At 46.9% G+C, this 16,031-nt stretch overlaps 1 long non-coding RNA gene across 2 annotated transcripts; it reads right to left on the reverse strand.

Annotated features, from left to right (window-relative positions):
* Positions 1 to 8: 8 nt before the first annotated feature.
* LOC104913314 lies at positions 9 to 15,978 on the reverse strand. 2 transcript variants are annotated; one of them, XR_004161447.1, is made up of 6 exons: positions 15,753 to 15,975; positions 7,860 to 8,734; positions 7,343 to 7,414; positions 6,993 to 7,068; positions 3,723 to 3,811; positions 9 to 3,633 (listed from the first exon to the last, which is right to left on the reverse strand). It is a non-coding gene; the product is annotated as an uncharacterized LOC104913314 (long non-coding RNA). The 2 variants fall into 2 exon arrangements; XR_004161446.1 differs by having other exon boundaries at positions 7,343 to 8,734; positions 15,753 to 15,978.
* Between the last annotated feature and the right edge of the window lie 53 nt (positions 15,979 to 16,031).

Raw genomic sequence — 16,031 nt, forward strand, 5'->3', positions numbered from 1 at the left:
AAGTATTGTGTTTGTGCCTCAAAGAATGGAGCAAGTATATCACCACCTTTACCACTGCAGCAGCTTTGAGCTGCTAAATAAATTGGGAGTGACGCATGGTACAGGAAACACATTTTATCAGATCTACACTGTGTATGCCAGTGTCCAGTGGTCAAGTATGGCAGGAGCATCCAATGGAGCTGAAAACAGATCACTAACATGATTTAAAACTAAACAAAACAAAAAAAAAGGACTTGTAAAATCGCATGAAAAAGAAAAACGCAGCCACTACGTGTCACTTAGAGTTCTCCAAAGGAATGTTTCGAAGCGCAATCAGAAGAACATAAGACATTTTTATACAAATTGTGTGAGAGCACTGTGTGAAAGCCTGTATGGAAGCACCTGTTTAAAGGTGGGTATTTCCCAGTGCACATGCTGAGAAGATGCTGGTACAGAAGGGGGGATTTCCTAATGTGACATCCCAGGGATCTGTATGAAAGCAGAGCCTGGACTCACACATCTGTGCCAATTGCCCGAGCCCCATCCTGCAGTGACTGTTTGCACTCTGTGTATTTAGTTCTGAATCCAAATCGTGCTGGCCAAATCATTGCTGTGAAGAGATAGAAATGTGCCTTGTGTTAATGTGCACCCAGACTTCAAGTTTCTTACCAAGAGATACCTGCAACCACACTTCAATACCAATGGGAGCAAACATTCCACAGTTCTTCAAAGTTAACCTTTCCCAATTAATTTTCCCATAATTGCCTTTATCAAATAACTGTACCTAAACGCTGTGGCTGCAATAATCTTTTACCGTGGCATGTTGGAAATGCACAGCACTGTGCAGTGAATTTCTCTGGTGTGTTTCATCCAGCTGGCACAGAGCAGCAGCACCACAGCTCATGGCTGAGAGTGACATGTTTCTGCAAATACCATCCATGTGACCCTCTGCCATTTTACAGATATACCATAACAAGCTCTGCTCCTGGGAAACGTTCCCATGTTTATTTCACTCCTCCTAGTAACAAATTCAAATATCTTTCTTTTTTCCCTACATCTTCTGCCTCTGCTTCTCCGTGTTTTGCAGAGCATCATCCTGTCTGTGCTGTGGCATCCGATCCATGAGTGCAATCCCTCCTGTGGGCACATCCTGCTCCAGAGGAACAGACAGCAGTGAGGGCTGGGGGAGAGCTGAGCTCCCACATGGCAGTCAGTAACATTCTGGTTTGGAAAGCCGCCGCCTCAGCGCTGCCAATCGCGTTCTTGGCGTCAGACAATCCCCTCTCCTGCAGTGGGATTCTGGCTGTGAGCACAGAGCTGGGATCCCAGCACAACATGATGTGGGGAAGCAGGTCTGTTGGCAATGGTGAGAAACACAAATTGGCCCAGTGCTGGTGCTGCTCCCCCATAAACCCCCAGACAGCACCTGGCTCCGGAACTGGGGCCAACACCTCCAGCATGGCCCCAGGGCAGCTGTCCTGGGATGGTCTTGGCCCAGACCCAGGCACATCCCAGTGATGGGGGCTCACATGCCCCTACCTGCTGCCACCACCACTGCCCAGGCACACAAACCTTCGGGTACTGCTGCCCTGGCCCAGACAGGCCAGTGGGCACTCGCTTGTCCTGTAGCCAAGAATCAGTCGGCTCTCTGAAATGAGTTATTTCCATAAGTTTAGTGCCAGCTCTGAAAAGGTACAGTTTTAGTTACTGCAGGGTCTCTGAAACATGAACGCAACAAATCACCCCCAGGGCCCTTTTAGATGGGTTTCAGTATGTAGGCAGTTGGTGGAGAGCTGCTCCCTCCAGCCCTTCACACCTGGATGAGGACCACACGCATTCCTGGCAGCAGTGCTGGTGCTACCCCATGCAGATCTGAGCCCCAAGCCTTCTGTCCCCTCCCAGCAGGGACTCTGCCACCAGTGTGTACGAGGGGTGGGCTGGGTCAGGCTGCTCAGCAGGCAGGCTGTTAGCTGAGAAAAATCTCATTAACTGGGAAACCTCCCAAACTGTCATATCTCAGGATCACTAGTGCTTTCTGTCACAACCACTTTCTCTGTCTCAGCAGGAGAAGCGTGCTGTGCTCCCAGGTATCTCTTTATCAGAGGGGATAGAAGAGCTCCGTCGACCCATGTCTGGGTCTTTATTAACTGCAGATCTGAGCCCTTTGGCATCACCAGGGCAGCCACCAGCTGTAGACCAAAACACCTGCATGTTAGTTAGACTGACTTGTGACACACAACAGGGAAACTAAAAAGTCAGATCTGTGCCAGACTTTACCATTCCACTCTGCATTTATCACAACAGCTCTTCACATTCGGACTCAGTAGTGGTAGAAATGAAACAAGTCGATTCACAGAAACATGTTTCTGTGACCCCACAAAATACACTATGGGCTATACATAGAAAAGTAACCCCCAAATGGTATCCGTAGAAAATCATCAAAAGCTCACACTTCCAGTCCAAGATGATCAAAAAACTTTCCAAGATCCCAAGGAGATATGAGGACTGGGAAAACAGAACCAACTGCTTTCGAGCCAGTGCTCATTTCCTTGCAGCGTGATACAAAGCAGCTCCTCACTGCTGCTTCAGAGCAAAAATTGATTCTAACGTTGGCAGCTCCCAGCGCAGCTGAGCTGCACAGCACATGGCACCACGGCACAGCTACCATATGGAAATGATGAACGAATATGAAGAGGAAGGAGCAGCAGAAGTAATTTTCCTGTTGCCTTGAGATGAAAGGGAAGCGTGGCACGGGCAGCCACAAACCTCCATTCAAGGCCAGAGCACAGACCAGAAATCTTTGTACAATGCATCTTTGATGAGGCAGCAGATAGCTGGGAGCTACACCTACAGAACTCTCTGTATGGGATTCAGTCTCCTCCGGCTGAAACCCCCAACACTTCTGTGTTGTTTTGCTCTTTCATCCTATGAAATCTGTGCTGCTAGCAGTTATGGTAAGCACAGAATATTCTTTCCATCAGTATGGACAAACAGTACACGTGTAAGAACAACTCAAATATTGGTCATTTACCTCAAAAGAGTACGGGAAATTTCTGACACAGCATTGGGCAGAGAGGCAGCGGTCCCTCAGCAGAAACCATGCAGTGAGTTAAGGAATGAATTTTAGGTTTACGTTAAGCTGACTCAGAGAAGTCCCCAGACCTTGAATGCATATGTGGTGCATTTCCATCCTTTCAATCAGAAAAGCAGGAGTAGGAATAGAGTTCCAAACTCTCAGCCATGCAGTCCCGCAGCCTGAATGTGCCACTGCTTCCACAGCTTTCTGCACTGCCTGCTCCATAGGAAACCAGGAGAGACTGCAAACAACACCATCAGCAGAGCTGTGGGAAATATTTGTTTATGAAATCAGAGGGCATCCTGGCTGTAAAACCAGGCATTCCCAGACGGTGATCTCCAGCCCAGCTCCAGGGCCACCTTTTTGCAGAGGAAAGCAACCACACTGCAGACTGCACTTCTCCATGGCAATGCCTTCTGCATCGTAGTGATCAAAAGGTGGAGAAAAATGCTGCCTCACTCTGCCTTCTGCACCTTCTCCATTATTTACTCACACTGTGACTAATTTCTCTCCTAGAGCCGACATGATGAACACTGCTGGGCCCAAACTTCCATTGCTTGAAATTGCTTCTCAGCCACCTGAAAAGAGAAGTGCAAGGGAGAATGGCTTCTATTGCTCAATCCATCTTCAGACAAGAAACCCACCACCCAATCACTATTTATCTTACCCAGGTAAATGGCAACATCTATCTGTTTCTTCCTGATGCTGCAACGAAGCGATGGTGGGCACAGGGCCATCCATTACAAGGAAGGCTGCCTGTGTGCAAGGAAAACAGGAGAGAGGGACAGCAGGAACAACAGCACTGAGCCAACAGCTCACACAGCTCAACTCCCTCTCCAGACAGTCGCAATCAGCCTTGTAAATCTGACCATCAGAAAAAGACCGTATTTGCTTAACAGTGTGCTGATGTGGGATTCTGGCTGCTCAGAATTTCCTGTTGTGAAATAATACCCCACAGGGCATCACATCTGCATGTGCAGCCCGAAGTGGGGTGGGGTGAGGTGGGCCAGAGCACGGTGAGCAGCACTCCGTGGAGGGGCACCGGGCTGCCAGGTGCTGTGCTGGATGAGTGATCTCCGTTTCATTTCCATCCAACAGCTACAGAAAACTGATTGGGATTCATGTGTGACTTTCAGATCTGAGGCATTGTGAAGAGCTTAGCCATCATAGTAGTGGTTGGTTTTAATGGATGCAATTGTGCTAAACCTCCCCATATTTTCTCAGGAGTTAGAAAACGTGGCACTCTGTGCAGGAGAGCAGCAGTAGCAGCACACACATCATTGTAATTGCGTCATTCCAGAGCAAAAAAGCATCACAGTTCCCACAAGACAGAATGTGAAATTCAGATCAGAAATATGAGGTGATATCTGCATGGGAATGAGGGAAGAGTTTACCCAGCTCCTTTCCAGCAGCAGCTTGGAGCTCCAGCCAGAAGGCTGCACGCAGACAGGGAGCCTCAGATCTCTGAGGTTTCTCTCTGCAGCAGTTCATCCCTGAGTCAGTGGAAGAGTAACTTCCATCCCCAGCCATTGCTCTTCGCAGCACCCTCTTTTATTGAAGTTAAAAGCAATGTAGAACTTCGGTGCTCTTTCTGAAGAGGAAGGGACTGCTTTGAAAACAATGGTGTATGTTCAGCTGGGGGAAGATGACTTCAAGGATCTGAGAGCAGTGTGAGCCAGTAACAGGGGTGACTTACTGCTGCCCTGCAAGGAACTGACACAACAAGGGGAGCTGCTCCTTCCATTCAATGTGCTGCACTACACAACTCGGCCCTTGCCTGGCCCAAGGGCCATTGAGAGGTGCTTCATTATTTATATTGCTCTAAATTGATTTAAGATGAAATTAATTATACATAATCAGCCCAAACTAATCACACCATTGCAGAAGCATCTCTTCTGGATGGCCTTCCCAAGCTGCTGCTCTTCAGCACACAGCACAGGGCAGAGCCTCACCAGGGACAGACCCACAGCTCCCAAGGGCCCGGGGGGGGACTGTGGCCATGGGGCTGGGAGCTCTGCCACCTCTGCCCCTGCAGGAAGGCAATGTGCAGCCCTGGCTCCTGCACTGTAAACAAAGCGGAACACGAGGGAGGGACTGCAGGCTATGCAAAGGGGAGCAGCAGTGCAACAAGTGAACTGGGAATGGGGAACATCACACCTGGCTGAGAGACACCCGAGGAGGGAGAAAGAAGAGAAATAATTGCATTCAACAGTTTGCTCAACACTTGGCTGTGTTCGGGCCCATTTCCCACAAAGCTTCGTGTAACATCTGTAATTTTTGCATTTATGTTTGAAATGTTTTTCCAAGTGGTTGTGGTTTGTTTGCATGGGCTTTGATTCCTTCTACTGTGAATCCATCATTTGCCCCCAGCTGAGATTAATAATGGCATTTTATCACACCACATGTACTCAGCAGCCTAGGGGAACACTCCCTGATTCGTTGTTTTTTCTCTACTCTCCCATTAAATGCTTCATCAGTTCTTATAATGTAAAAAGTATATCAGAAGCCAAAGTAGCATTTAGCACGTTATCGCACTTTCCATTCCCTGGGATGAATCGAAGTATTGATTTTGGCTATTTTTGTGGCAGAAGGTTTGCTTGAAATCCCACTCAAGTCACATGGAGGACCCCAAATGACTTTGCTGCCCTGGATGTGGTGAACAGTTGTCCAAAAAATTCTTAACAGGACTAATCTCCTTTGTAAGACTAAGATGTTTTCAGTAGCAAATTAGATTTTCAAGTTGGATTTTCAGTGAAGTCTACGACACAGGTAAGATTTGGTTTGATATGGCCTTGTAACACCAGTAATCCTAAAAGGGTTAAAAGAGGAAAAGAGAAGGAGTGAGGTGGTGCCTCTGAGTTGCCCCGTGGCCTTGTTAGTGATATGTTGTGCAGGAGCTCGAGGAAAAGCCCCCAGCAAGCTGAAAAATGGCTTTGTTGCCATCTGTGTACAGCAAACAGTCCATATGATGTATGATTTATTAAGTGTCACAGCACTCTTGAAAAGGCTTTTAATTTCAATAACCTGCTGAAGGAAGGAAATGCCTGATCAGGATAGCAATGGGCCTCCAGGCAGAACTGCTCTGGGATAAGGGGGAGGTTGCAGGCTGGCACGCTGCATGTCAGGGCAAGGAAAGGTAGCTCACAGCAACAGTGTGGAGCAGAGTTATAACCCATAGAGTAAAGAACAAGACGAGCAGAAAGTAAAGAAGTTGGAAGAATAGCAGAGAAGCTGAGAGAGGCTGCCTGAGCAGCAATAGGGTTTTAGACCCTAGAACACCCCAAAGAAGACAGATTTGAGAAGAGAGGTGAGTGTGCATGCCTGGGTGAGCCCGTACAGCAGGCTGTGGTCGTTTGCCTCCAAACATTCTCTAGCCAGGAATATCACTGATGGAATTCCTACAGCATTCAAAACTTTGGTCCATAATTTACACACTACACTATGTAAATGTCCAGTTACTGAATATGTCTGTTGTGTATTACAATGGAAAATGTTTTCAATAATGGAAAGATAACCGAGTGGATTAAACACAAAATCCCAGAGAAGGACAAGCACCACTCCTATCAGAAGGGATGCATTAAGAAATCACAGCTCTCTGTCAACTTCTAAGGTACCGAAATCTGTGATTCACCAATCAAGTTGTCATCACCTTTAAGATCAGGCGGTGGCCCAAGAGGAGTAGCCAAGGTGAGTTTATACATTTCTCAAGAGGAAATAAATAGTAAAAGAAGTCAAACCTCAGGAGGATTTGGGCAGGGAAAGGGTTAGGTTTGGGCCATGGCAGGGAGGGAACGTGCTGGAGGGAGAAATGAGCTCATTGCTGCCAAAATACAAAGCAATGCACAACACCTGAGCAAGGTGCCATGCACAACTCCCTAATGTGGGCTCACAAGTAAAGTCTAAATAAAATTAACATAAAAAGTACAATGAAAATCACCAAAGTGTTCCGGGTGTCCCCTGAGAGGATGAAGGGCAGCTGAATGGCTCCCAGGTGCTCCTTGCAGGCTCCAGTGCTGCAGCAGAGACAACACGGATACAATTGGTAATGGCTGTGAGATGGAAGGGTTGCAGGGACTTCTGAGGGCAGGATCAGAATTCAAATAACTCCTGACAATTGTGGAGTGCTGTAAAATCAGTAGATGAAAGGTAGCAAAGGCAGTAACCAAAGAGTTACTGAAAAAGGGAGAATCAGACGCGGAGACACCAGGACACCTGGCAGAGCAGCAGGACTGCAGGGGGGCTCCTTCCACACCTGAATATCAAATAGCAGATGATAACTTGTCTCACCTGCAGAAGGGCTGGTCACCAAACAAAGGCAGGAAGCAGCTTCTGGAGATTGTCAGCTTCATCAGCAAAACACTAGAAGAAAAAAAAAAAATAAATCCCCAGTTAACTGTCATCTTTGTGACTAGGAATGTTGCCTCATCCCTGGTGCTGATGTGCCCAGCAATGTCTCCCCTCACTCAATCCTGTCTTCTATTTGCAGAAGAAGGCTCTGGGGGAAGCAGCAACCTGGAGAGCCTCCAAGCCAGCCCTGCCTGGGGGTCTCACACACCCATCCCTTCTTCCTTGGGTCAGCCCAACCTGGGGCTCCCAGCCAGCCCTCGGTGTCACCCCATCCTCATGTGGCCCTCCTGCCCCCTCTCAGCAGTGGAACAGAGGAAACACGGGAAGAAACCATAACAAAAGATCTATTATTAGCAAAATATATAACAAAAGCATTTCAGTTTATTCACTCCTAGCATCCCATTATCAAAACACCCATAGTCACTCTCAGCCCTTAATATGGTTGAAATTATCTTACCTTTCCTGTCCATTACTCTTGGTGACAAGCCAGCACTACAAATGCCCCACTGCTCTAGGATAAATATACTTCCCGTACAGATTAGGTTAGATGACATAGTGCAAACAAACATATCTGTGAAAGAAGAGACATGCTAATCTATAAAGATTTAGATGAAGGAAGGAGCCATCAATCTGTCAGGAGTTATCAGTTTGTTTTTCTCCCTGTGTTACTCCAGAGATTTCTTCTTATGCCATTTCCCCTTGCTGCTCAGTAGATTACACACAAATAGCAGCTGGAACATCATTTTTCCTTAAAAAAGGGAGGGGACTTACCAAAAAGTGCATCGATACCCCAAGTGTGGGAGAATGTAGTGAATAAGAAGCAATCTCTTCTTTGAAGCCTCGTTTTCCAATTAGGAATGCTTTTATTATTTACTGAGCAATAAGAAGAAAGGGAGAAGAGACAAAAACAGCATTCCAGCACTGAGCTGAGAGCTGCATCCCTACTCAGGAAAGCATGCTGGAGGTGATGTGCCACTGGTGGGAACTGCAGGACTGCCCAGGGATGGGGAGCCAGGTTTCAAACTGGAATTCTGCAGGACTGAAGAATTCAGAGGCTTCCAAGCTAGCAGAGTCATACCTCAGTCTACAGAAAATACAATGGGTTATTACAGCTGTTATAACTCTGTGACTGACCCGAGCATTGTACAGCAAGCCTCTGGCAGAACTTTCCTTTTCTCCTGGCTCACATTAGCTCTATGAACACAGGCAGCTCTGCTGGATGGAGCCACCCACCAGCAGCTAAAAAACAACAGCATTCAAAACAAATGGTCTTCGCTGCTGATGGTGACTTACCTGGAAAGAAGCCAGCGTTCAATTCAGCCCAAGTTTACCCTTTAGGCAACAGAAAAACACAGGAGACGTTAGCTGGGAAACTCACATTACCTGTGCTAGAAAAAGATACATTCTATTTATCGCATTATGCTGCTTTGAAACTGCCTTTTCCTGGATGTGTTAAGTAAGTGACGATTCACATCGTGTTTTCTTTAATGAGTGAGATGGAAATGCCTTCCATTCCTACATAAATTAGAAGCATTTATATTCTAAACAACTGAGTAATTATTCGCTAAATTATAATGATGCAGCTCCAGCCCAACCGTGTCAATGGGATTACTTGTGTGAGCGATTACTTGTCAATGTGATTAAGGGGTCACTCACTAATGGCAAATGAGAGCGGTTGGAGAACATTGCTATCATAGTCCCACAATGCTTTGAAATCGATGGCCAGTTTTTCACCATTGCTTTCCACACCGATGCAGGGAAATCTCCCAACTCAGGGCGTTTCTGTGCAGCACCAGAGAGTGCTTCCCATGAGCCCCAGGACTGCCCCAGCAGCAGCCATGGATGCAGCACTGAGCACTGCATCCCCATGGGAAGGAAGAGCTGCAGCGCATCGCACCAACGCCCTGCTCAGGTGGGAGCTCACAGGTGCCCAGCAGGCCAGCAGTGGCTCCCGCTTCGTGCCAGCACACCACAGAGGGCACCAGGCATACAGTGAGGAGCGCTGGCATCGCGCTGCGTCTGTACGGACACTCCTCCCCTCCATCCTCCTCAGAACATCTGTGCGCTGAAATCCCCGGTGCTACATTACAGGAGAGAGTGAAAAGTAGCAACACATCCTCTGAAGCTTTTGAATGCAGGACTGATTACATACATTGGATTTTGGCTGAGGCACTCTGAGGTTCGTAGGATGTGTTTCGCAGCTCCTCTGCAGTCAGAGCCTGCGGCATTGCACACCCCCTGCACCAGGGTATTTGTCCAGCATTGACTCCAAGCAGAAAGAGCCATCTTCAGTCCCAAACAATTCCTCTCGGCATCATGGAATTCCTATAAATCTCTCACCCACACACTGGCCAACCCCCAACTCACTCAGCTTGCAAAACCTGAGATCAAAGACCAAAGTGCAATTGCCCTAGGCAACAGAAAGCACCTCGACACAGCAAGTACTAATTCTACCAAAACAGATAGTTGCAAAAAAAGGAGAATAACACCTGCATCTCTGAATATCCTAAGGTAACCAATAAATCGTAAGGATATGACAGAACAGACATAGGCACTCATTTATAGGGTGTGCCATATCATTCTCCACCTGCCTGTATGCAGGACATGAACACAGAGACTGCAGTGATGCAGTAAACACTCCTGAAGAGCTGGAGGGCCGCTGCCCAATCATAAAGAAAAGGAGCTGTAGATAGAACAACGAACACAGAATTCATTATTCAAGCAGAAACAGGTCACAGTCCCACTTGGTGAAAGCACTGCCTCTCGTGCTAAGGGAGCTATCTCAAGAGGAAAACTGGCAAGGAGCAGTTCTCTGTAAGGAGGGAGAAAAATAATGCTCACATTACATCTCTCCACACCGTTATCTGGCACCCCGGACTCAGGAAGTGCTTTCCCACTCAGGCACTTACAGGCAGTCCCAGCCAGCTCCGGGATTCAATTTACAAGGTATTAGGATGTTTGTGTATCATTAAGGGCCACTTGACCACAGATCCATTCTAATAGAGAGTAAACTGAGAGCAGCAGTAAGAAACTGCTGGAAGGCTGATGGGCAGATGAATCAGCAAGGAGGATAATGAAGCGGCGATCAATTTCCCCATATCTTTAAGGAGCTCTGAGCTCTGTCCTGCTTGCAGGCAGGGGCTGCTGCTCCCCAGCCCCTTCCACCCCAGTCCACCACCGGCCTTCTGTCCGTGCCACTCATCACCGCCAGGCTGAGTTAATCAGCTCAGTTCGTCAGCCTCGTCCCTCTGAGTACTCCCTTCCTGAAGGGAAATATAATACATTTAACATGTCAGATGTGCTCTTTCATGCACAGCCTCAGCTCATCACTAATAAAATACATTTGACTCTGCTGGCTTGGTCCCTGCGTGCCCCATGCTGTATTGAATCTAAGATACAGATTCTCATCACTCTTCTTTAGCGGGAAACAGCCATGTGCAGCCTCACTGAGGCCTTCCAGAGCCCCAGGCCCACCCACGAGGAGGAGCAGCACTGGGCAAACCATGGGGTGCTGTCGGGTCCCAGTGCCTGTCCCAGATGCCCCACATCCCTGCAGAGCCGCTGCTCCTGGCCTTTGCTGTAGGTGAGTAGTTTAGTTTCTTGTTTTGTCATTTTTGTTGTTGCTGTTGTTTAAGAAAGATACAGACTCCAAGAGGTTTGTCCTCTTGGAGCAGATAGCAGATAGAAGGTCTTTCATCACCTCCTGAGAATCACCAGCCAGAAAATTTAGCACGTTCCAAAGCTTCTCAATGGCAAATTCCTTTCTAATACAAAGTTAAAAACAACCTCTGAAATGCAAATAACCCAGCCACCTACACAGGATGATTTATGCCATGCCATCTTTTTCATGCAAATAAATTAGAAGAAGAAAATGTAACTTCGAATGAACAGCATTGTATAAAAAAGACTGACATTGTTCTGCAGAACTCAGCGCAATGTTCTTCTGCCACTGCTGCTGGAGGTTTCACCCCCCTGAACGTGCAGAAAGAGATTTTGATTAATCTTGATTTTCATTTGTATACAAATCACTTTACGGCTTCAGGCACATCAGGAAACGACAGGTACTTTTGTTTCTTCCCATTGGTGTCATTTCATGCTGAAAGTTTGACTCTCAATGAGTGTTTGAAGCAGCAGAAGGAAATCAGGAGGCTTTCTTAGTAAGAAACCAGCAGGGACAAATCCGCACATAGTGCAGAGCTGGGCCTGGAGCAGCTGCACAGCAGTGTGCTGGGGGTTTGGGTGGGCAGCTGCGGGATGGCAGCCATGGGAGGAAAAGACCTTTGGAAAGAGAGGGAGCTGAGGTGTGCACTGAGGGTTGTGCTGAACAAACCAACAGCAGCACAAACCAGCACAATATCAAGGCCAGCATTTGGTTACTCTTTATTCCAGCAGCAATAATCACAGAATGGCTTCTCTGAAGGGGCTGCCAAAGAACAGAACCTGCAGGAGAGGACTGCAGCCCTTGGATGCCTCTTGCAACAGACAGCTTACCTGTCTCACGGCTCACGTTGGTGTTGGGTTCTTGTTCTGCTCCATCAGACTTTATCAAATGAAGGGGAAGAATCTGTTTTGATAAACTGAGTGGATGCAGTGGTACCAGATGGGGTACGTGCACTCTGCTCTGCAAACTCCCCAGTGCCAGCCCTACCCCAGCCCTGCAGCACACCAGCTGCCGTGTCATGCAGTGCGAGCTGGACCAGAGCTCAGGGAGAGGAAGCACAGAGCTGGTTCCCACTGCCGTGTGAGCAGGCAGGGGCACAGTGCCCAGCTATAAATAACACCAAGCAGGGGACATCAGCCCCAGCACAAGGAGAAATGCCAATGCTTCCTCAAAGGGATGACCTGCACAGTGCATAAATCTGAGCACAGTGACACCACCCTGAGCCCCATTAATAGCGAAGGGCTTGTCCTGAGCTGCCAGGCTGTCACAAAGCACTTCCAGCTCAAGGACACCCCGTTAAGGCACCCGGCCACACCAAACTGAGCAGGGAGGAGGGCTGCCTCGAGCTGACGCGTTACAGACAGCTCATGTGCTGTGCCTGGAAGGACCTCTGGTCTAACATCCACATAAATCGCTGCCAGCAGCTTATAAAACACAGGGATTGTTCTAAAGGCTCTTCAAAGTATGCTTTAAATCGCAGATTTCATCCAAGTGAAGACATGGACCCTAGTTTTATTTTTATTAATATTCATAGCAGCAAGAAAAGACTGCAACTATTAAAAAGCAACAGCTATGTATAAACGAACAGATCATTCCTAAACTGGGGTCATTTCTCCTGGTAATGATAAGGCCCTGCCAGGTAATCATAATCCTCACAGAAAAACATTTTGCTTTCACTGCTGTCCTCTGAGATAGTAAATGTGAGGGGATCTGTCTGGGTCTTAATATGTAATTCCCCTTTACCAGGATTGATCTTCTAAAATGGGGGACTGGAGGACTTGTCTTCTCATTTCTTCTTTTCTCTGAATTCTCATTGGCAAAGCCACAAATCAGCTTAGGGTTGTTTTGCTCATCTCCCAGTATGTGTGTTTTTGCAGGAAGGAGAAGCCTTCAAACAGAAGAATTTCATAAGCATCAACCAGGGACTGCAAAATCCCAAACTCCAGCTCCAGTTCTGCCAAGGAGACAATGTGTGGCCTTGGGAGAAACGGCCTCTCTTCCCTGCAGGCTCTCCATCTGCTTCTTGCTAATAAAATGGGATTATAAAACTACCCCATCCCAAAGGGCAGGTAAAACTTTGAAGGTGAAAATTGTGTTACAAGCGTGATACATCATTACAACACAGAAAAAAGCCTTTCAGGCCTCTTTTCTCTCCTATTCGGTGCAAAGCAGCCATATCTCAAAATGAGAGCTATGGACCAGCTTTTCTGTTTGCACAGATTTCTTTCAGCAAGCAGCAGATTAAAGCCAAGGGAATAATCCATAGCAATTAATTTATTCAATGAGTTTAGCCTCATTTTCTGTTCACAAAATGTCTGCAAGCCATCTACCTTTTTTTTGTGGTTCAGTCATTATTCACAATTATTACAATGTAACTCTCGGTCTGGAAATTACTCCTGAACAATTAGCCAAGCGTATTTTAAAAGCTATTTGAGTTGGTTTCCATTTAATACACAGGACATACTGTCTCTTTTCTCCCCGCTCCCCGTCAGAAGTAAGAAGGAAGGGCACAGAAATGGTCAGGATATTAAAAGTGCATTCAGCACTGCTACCCATCGTGCTGCCCGCCCTCCAGCCCTGCCGCCTTCTGCTGCACAGCAGAGCCCTGCTGGAGGTTCCCTGTGCTGCTGCTCCAATTCCACACGTGCATCATTGAAACGTGCATCCAGGGACGAGGCGTGTTTGGAGAAGCGTGAGTGTGTGTGTAGGTATGTAGGTATTTTCCTATACTGGTTCATACATGGATTTTCACAAACTTTTCCACCAGCACAGAGAACTACTGCAACATCACCAAAAAGGGGGAAAAAGGGAAAAAAGAAGAGAAATTTTCAAGGTATTTTACCAACAAGTGCAAGAGAACCCCCTGGGAGGCATTCCAACAAAGTGCATCTAAGGCTGCTGGTGGTAAAGGGGATGTTGGCAATGTCCATGCTGGTTACCATCAGACAGGCTTCATACAGGTTCAGAGACATTTTAGCGTTTTAATGTGCTTTTGGCTTAGCAAATAAATAAATTACAAAGTGCAGAAAGAGCTTCTGGAAAATACATTAAGGCAATTTGCAAATAATTGCGGTGAGCCAGGCTATTATGACTTTGACTTCTGAAGTATAAAATCTCCCAGAGATAATGATGATAATCATATTGAAAATAGTTGCCACCCTTTAATCTTCTAAGACAAAACAGAGATCTTTGGGAATTTGGGACCCTGTCACTCTAATTGAACATCTGACAGGAAAGTAATTAGAATGGAAAGCATTAAGGTCACCTGGTGGCCCGAACAGAATCCATCAGCTTCCACTTGCCATCGCATGGGGCAGCCAGTTCATCTCCTGCACAGCCTGCACATTTAAATAGCTTCTCTGCCAATAAAATGGCTGTCAGACAGACTATTTCCAGAATGACTTTGGATCTGAGCAGCTCACACCGGGCATGTAAACATTCACCATCCATTACAATAGCACTTCAGGAAAAATGGCCCCAGAACAGCAGAACGAAAGTTTGCTGACAAAGCTGTTAAGATGCAGGATCACTTCCTGGGGTTTCATTTTTCTAAAGACAACAGAATTGTGTCAAAAATTGCCTGTGCAAAGGAAGCCGTGCAAATACTTTTCTGCCACCCCTTCCCCCTACCCCTTTTCTCCCAGCGCTGGGGTGCTGCCTGGGCTGGGCTCCTCTGCAACCTCCAAGGCACCTCTGGGCATCACTGGGCACTGCCCAGCATCTCTGCGGCATCCGCAGCCTGGAGACGTGAAAAAAGTCCATGGGAAAATTGTAGCAAGGCCCCTCAATAGAAAAGGGATTTAAAGAAGGAAAGAGAAAATAATTGCTAATAGTTTCTGACCTTTTTATGGGATGTTTTCAGAGCAGGCTTAATCCCAAACCTCTGGAATTCAATGGAAACATCGATTGGCTTCAGCAAACAAAGTTAACTGTAGTGACTCTGGCATCCTTTCTCATCAATCCAGCCCATCCAGTCTGCAGCCCAGAAAAATGCTGTGGTCTGTAACCCCAACCTGAGGACAGTTCTTCAACTCTGCCCATTTCCAGGCATCATCTACCACTTTTACATCCAATCGAAACTCCCATCTGCCACCCTGAGAACTGACCTCTACCCATGCCTCCACGACAGTGAGCTCCGTGCTGGAGCTGTGCACTCTGCTGTCTGATGCACAGTGACTCAATGGAAAGACTCTGGTGACAAGAACTGGAGCCATTCCAGTCATTTTCCGATAGGTTTTGTGTTGCTTGGAATTATCTCTGTTTCTTTACATAAATGTGAACAAATTATATCAGTAACATTTGAAGATGTGCCTTTTCTCAGCATTGTACCATCACTCAGCAATCCTGCCTGTGCCATGCAGAACGGATCTTTCAATCCTGGATATTTGTAACCTTCAGACTCTCGTAAAAAGTTATGCTTCCCCTTAAGTCACTGTTTAGCCAGCCCATACATATTTAATTCTCCAACCTTTCCTCATAAATCCTACCCTGGCTGCAATCATTTTGGCTGCTCTTTGAACGATCTCCATCTTCCCAGAACTGGCAGGAGGAGTGGAGCCCCGTGGGGATGACAGGAGATGTATGCTGAGAGACAACTGCAATTGCACTGCTCTGCCACTTAATACCTGTAATCCATAATTATGTTGTACTTCATTCAACTATCACTCTTAGCACGAGAATTTAACCTACCATTACAACTCTCCTGAAGGCAGTGTTTCCCATGCGATGCTCCTCCATTGTATGGATTTATGTCTTCAACACCTCAGCTCCTGAAAGCAGCAGCAAAGCATCTCTCTGTCTTTGCGTCCTACAGGACAAATAACTGATCAGAGGTTGTTGGTGGATGTTGCAAAGGGTTCCCCCTGTGAGAGTCAGAGAGTCGGGTCAAGATGATACATTTTAAGTCAGTGTTACTTAATATCTTCCCCTCCTCTTCTCATCTTCCACGAGAAGAGAGGGGAGACAAAA

This window comes from Meleagris gallopavo, chromosome 15 (genome assembly GCF_000146605.3).
Source record: "Meleagris gallopavo isolate NT-WF06-2002-E0010 breed Aviagen turkey brand Nicholas breeding stock chromosome 15, Turkey_5.1, whole genome shotgun sequence".
NCBI lineage: Eukaryota > Metazoa > Chordata > Aves > Galliformes > Phasianidae > Meleagris > Meleagris gallopavo.